Source organism: Montipora foliosa, chromosome 2 (assembly GCF_036669935.1).
Source record: "Montipora foliosa isolate CH-2021 chromosome 2, ASM3666993v2, whole genome shotgun sequence".
Lineage (NCBI taxonomy): Eukaryota > Metazoa > Cnidaria > Anthozoa > Scleractinia > Acroporidae > Montipora > Montipora foliosa.
In genome coordinates, this window is record NC_090870.1 from 61,959,803 (window position 1) to 61,964,802 (window position 5,000).

The 5,000-nt window shown below is 50.9% G+C and overlaps 1 non-coding gene and 1 pseudogene across 1 annotated transcript in view; one reads left to right on the plus strand and one right to left on the minus strand.

Annotated features, from left to right (window-relative positions):
* LOC137993977 (large subunit ribosomal RNA) overlaps nt 1-903 on the plus strand; it is a 3,744-nt gene extending 2,841 nt beyond the window's left edge. The window contains exon 1 of the ribosomal RNA XR_011122089.1: nt 1-903. This exon is cut by the window's left edge and continues 2,841 nt beyond it. This is a non-coding gene — a ribosomal RNA (large subunit ribosomal RNA).
* The window catches only part of LOC137991918 (uncharacterized), a 45,757-nt pseudogene that overhangs the window by 22,454 nt on the left and 18,303 nt on the right, over nt 1-5,000 (minus strand).

Here is a 5,000-nt window from a genome sequence, read left to right on the forward strand (position 1 = left end):
ATCGGATGAGGATCGCTGAACCGCAAGCAAGCGGATCTCTTCAAGCATTGAACCCTCAAAAAGGACAGGGTCTGTCCGAGACAGCGTCAGGTTGGGAGTTTGGCTGGGGCGGCACATCTGTCAAAAACGTAACGCAGGTGTCCCAAGGTCAGCTCAGGCAGGACGGAAACCTGCCGTAGAACAAAAGGGTCCAAGCTGGCTTGACCCGGACTCTCGGTAGCAGTCCGGTGCATTTATCGGCGCGAAAAGCGTGGCCTATCGATCCTTTGGCCCCTTAGGAGTCTTAAGCCAGAGGTGTCAGACACAAGTTACCGCAGGGGTAACTGGCTTGTGGCAGCAAGCGTTCGTAGCGACGTTGCTTTTTGATCCTTCGATGTCGGCTCTTCCTATCATTGCGACGCAGAAGTCGCCAAGTGTTGGATTGTTCACCCACCGACAGGGAACGTGAGCTGGGTTTAGACCGTCGTGAGACAGGTTAGTTTTACCCTACTGATAGTTGTGAAAGCATTCGGCCAGGAATTCTGCTCAGTACGAGAGGAACGGCAGATTGGGACCATTGGTACCTGCACCGGCTCGACCGAGCCATGGTGCCAAGCTACCATCCCTCATTTTTCGTGGGCTTATGACTGAACGCCTCTAAGTCAGAATCCGTGCTGTGTTCGAACGACCGTCCTATGTCAAAACTGATACCAGTCTAGGGGTGGCCGTTTTCGGACGGTGGCCTCCTACGTCTCTGATGGGCAAGCGGGTCAGCATGCCCGCATTGCCCTAACCCATACGCAAATGTAAGCTCGTAGGACAGAGATCCTTTGCAGACGACTTAAAAGAGAACGGGGTATTGTACGTTGTAGAGTAGCCTTTCGCTACGATCATCTGAGATTCAACCTTTGTTCTAAGATCGATCTTTTCTTTTTTTTCTCCAAGTCAGGCAGTGACTCTCCTGCCTGAAAGAAGGCATCTTGCACCATGCATGCATGCATGCATACACCGTATTGAGTGTATGCCTGGTTGGTGGCAAGATGATGAAAAAAGCAAAGTTTTTTTTTTTTTTTACTACAAGTCCAATACTTACTCCTGACTGAAAGTGGGAGTTTGGCCGATGGCTGGGTCGCTCAAGGGGTGTCACATCACATATGGTTTGGCATCCCGCATGAAAGATGCGGAACTGGAGTCCGCATGTTTCATGCGGACTAAAGTGGCCCGTTTCCGCATGAAAGATGCGGGACTGGAGTCCGCTTGAAAGATGCGGAAACCACCTCACAAAGTCAAAGTCAAAGTCAAAGTCAAAGTCAAAAAGACGGGAGTGTCTCCCATCGAATGGCCCCTCCTCTGCCCTAACTCGGGGCGGGGGAGGGGCCTTTTTTTTTTTTTTAAGTCTTGGTGGGGACCAAGTGGGTCTTTGTCTTCTACATTCCCCCGACCCGCCATATAGATGCACGATGACCAGCTGCATGTGACCAGCCGCATCGTCTCCAGGGAAGGCTCTGCATAAGAGAGCCAAAGTGGTTTTTGGGCCACAGCTCCCCCCGGTTTTGAGCTGGCACAACCTAACCCCCTGAAGTTGTTGCGGAATTGGATTGCGCGTCTGGTGATACCATTGGTTACTCTCTAGCACGCCCAGGGAAGGCTCTGCATATGTGAGAAAAAAACAGGTTTTTTGGCCATAGCTCCCCCCGGTTTTGAGGTGAGAGAACCTAACCCCCTGAAGTTGTTGCGGAATTGGATTGCGCATCCTGTGATACCATTGGTTACTCTCTAGCATGCCCAGGGAAGGCCCTGCATATGTGAAAAAAAAAGGGTTTTTTGGCCATAACTCCCCCCGGTTTTGAGGTGGGACCCCTAACCCCAAAAAAGGTGTTGCGGAATTGATTGCGCATCCTGTGATACCATTGCTTTCCTCTCAGCACGCCCAGGGAAGGCCCTGCATATGTGAAAAAAAAACAGGTTTTTTGAGGATATCTCCCCCCCGGTTTTGAGGTGAGAGACAACCTAACCCCCTGAAGTTGTTGCGGAATTGGATTGCGCATCTGCTGATACCATTGGTTCTCTCTAGCATGCCCAGGGAAGGCCCTGCATATGTGAAAAAAAACAGGTTTTTTTTTGAGGATATCTCCCCCCGGATTGAGGTACCCCCCTGAAACCCTGAAGTTAGAACAAATCAGCATGCGATGGCGCATCCCGTGGTATCCTTGGTTAGGCTCTAGAACCTTCAGGCGCGTTGGCAAACAACACTCTGGGGGCGAAACGACTTTTAGCTCGTAACTCCCCCCGGTTTGCATTCTAACCCCTGATAAACACTCGCCGTTCCAATGATACTATTGGTTACTCTCTAGCACCTCAGGGGAAGGCCCTGCATAAGACAGCAAAAACAGGTTTTTTGGCCATATCTCCCCCCGGTTTTGAGCTGTGACAACCTAACCCCCTGAAGTTGTTGCGGAATTTGATTGGCGCATCTGGTGATACCATTGGTTTTCTTGTAGCACCTCCCAGGAAGGCCCTGCATATGTGAGAAAAAAAAGTGGTTTTTTGGCATAACTCCCCCCGGTTTTGAGCTGGGACCCCCTAACCCCAGAAAAGGTTGTTGCGGAATTTGATTGCGCATCTGTGGTACCATTAATTTCCTTCTAGCACCTCAGGGGAAGGCCCTGCATATGTGAAAAAAAGTGGTTTTTGGCCATAACTCCCCCCGGTTTTGAGCTGGCACAACCTAACCCCCTGAAGTTGTTGCGGAATTGGATGCGCATTCGGTGGATGATCATTGGTTACTCTCTAGCACGCCCCAGGGGAGGCTCTGCATATGTGAGAAAAAACAGGTTTTTTGAGGATATCTCCCCCCGGTTTTGAGGTGAGACAACCTAACCCCCTGAAGTTGTTGCGGAATTTGATTGCGCATCCTGTGATACCATTGGTTACTCTCTAGCACGCCCAGGGGAGGCTCTGCATATGTGAGAAAAAGTGGTTTTTTTTGGGGATATCTCCCCCGGTTTTAAGGTGAGACACCTAACCCCCTGAAGTTGTTTGCGGAATTTGATTGCGCATCTTCTGATACCATTGGTTACTCTCTAGCACGCCCAGGGAAGGCCCTGCATATGTGAGAAAAACAGGTTTTTTGGCCATATCTCCCCCCCGGAAAGAGGTACCCCCCTGAAACGAAGTTAGAAATCGAATCAGCATGCGATGGCGCATCCCGTGGTATCCTTGGTTAGGCTCTAGAACCTTCAGGCGCGTCTGGCAACACTCTGGGGGCGAAACGACTTTCAGCTCGTGACTCCCTTGGATTTTGAGCTACCCCCCCCCCGGAATGGGTGATAAACACTCGCCATTGAACGGTCTATCCAATGATACTATTGGTTACTCTCTAGCACCTCAGGGGAAGGCTGTGCATAAGACAGCAAAAGTGGTTTTTTTGGCCATATCTCCCCCCGTTTTGAGCTGTGACCCCCTAACCCCCCCGAAGTTGTTGCGGAATTGGATTGCGCATCTCATGATACCATTGGTTTTCTTGTAGCACCTCAGGGGAAGGCCCTGCATATGTGAGAAAAAGTGGTTTTTTGGCGATAAACTCCCCCCGGTTTTGAGCTGGGACCCCCTAACCCCAAAAAGGTGTTGCGGAATTTGATTGCGCATCTGGTGGTTCCATTGGTTTCCTTGTAGCACGCCCAGGGAAGGCCTGCATAAGTGGAAAAAAAGTGGTTTTTTGGCCATAACTCCCCCCGGTTTTGAGCTGGGACCCCCTAACCCCGAAAAAGTGTTGCGGAATTTTGATTGCGCATCTGATGATACCATTGGTTTCCTTGTAGCACGCCCAGGGAAGGCCCTGCATATGTGAGAAAAAGTGGTTTTTTGGCGATAACTCCCCCCCCGGTTTTGAGCTGGGACCCCCTAACCCCAAAAAGGTGTTGCGGAATTCGATTGCGCATCTGATGATACCATTGGTTTCCTTGTAGCACGCCCAGGGAAGGCCCTGCATATGTGAAAAAAAGTGGTTTTTTGGCGATAACTCCCCCCGGTTTTGAGGTGAGACAACCTAACCCCCAGAAGTTGTTGCGAAATTGGATTACGCATCCTGTGATACCACTGGTTAGTCTGTAGCACGCCCAGGAAGGCCCTGCATATGTGAGAAAAAAACAGGTTTTTTGAGGATATCTCCCCCCGGTTTTGAGGTGAGACAAACCTAACCCCCAGAAGTTGTTGCGGAATTGGATTACGCATCCTATGATACCATTGGTTAGTCTCTAGCACGCCCAGGGAAGGCCCTGCATATGTGAGAAAAAAGTGGTTTTTTGGCCATAACTCCCCCGGTTTTACACTGCACCCCCCCTAACCCCGAAAAGGTGTTGCGGAATTCGATTGCGCATCGAATGATACCATTGGTTTCCTTGTAGCACCTCAGGGAAAGGCTCTGCATAAGTGAGAAAAGCCAGTTTTTGGCCATAACTCCCCCCGGTTTTGAGTATGGCCCCCCTAACCCCAAAAAGGTGTTGCAGAATCCATTTCTGAATCCAACGGTACCATTGGTTAGTCTGTAGCACGTCAGGGGAAGGCTCTGCATATTACAGAAAAAGTGGTGGTGATTTTTTCTAAGACTGGCAGCTGGGTAGGCCTGAAAGGTGTATTAAATATACTATAGGGGAAGGTTCCAACAGAGTTCGCCCCGAGTCGGTTCGCCCAATCTCTCTAGCAAGCTAGTAGGCCTTAACGAACGCTTCTGGTCGACCTTGGGCACTTTGGATGTGGGTTCAGCCAAAGTTCCGGCGGACAGGACGGTCGGTGAGATCCGGGGGGAAACGTACAGGCTAGTTCCCGTGTCCCGCTCGTCATCTCAGTCGTTCGTTGGATGCTGCTTTCTGTGGAAAGGACCCTACCGACGACAGGGAGATTCGACTGGGACTGCACTCGGACGTTTGGTCGCGTATCTCTGTCGCCTTTGACTGGACCCAGACCAAACTCGGTGGGTGGGTTGGGGGGGGGTCGACCTCCGGTCGTTTCGCCCCCGACCT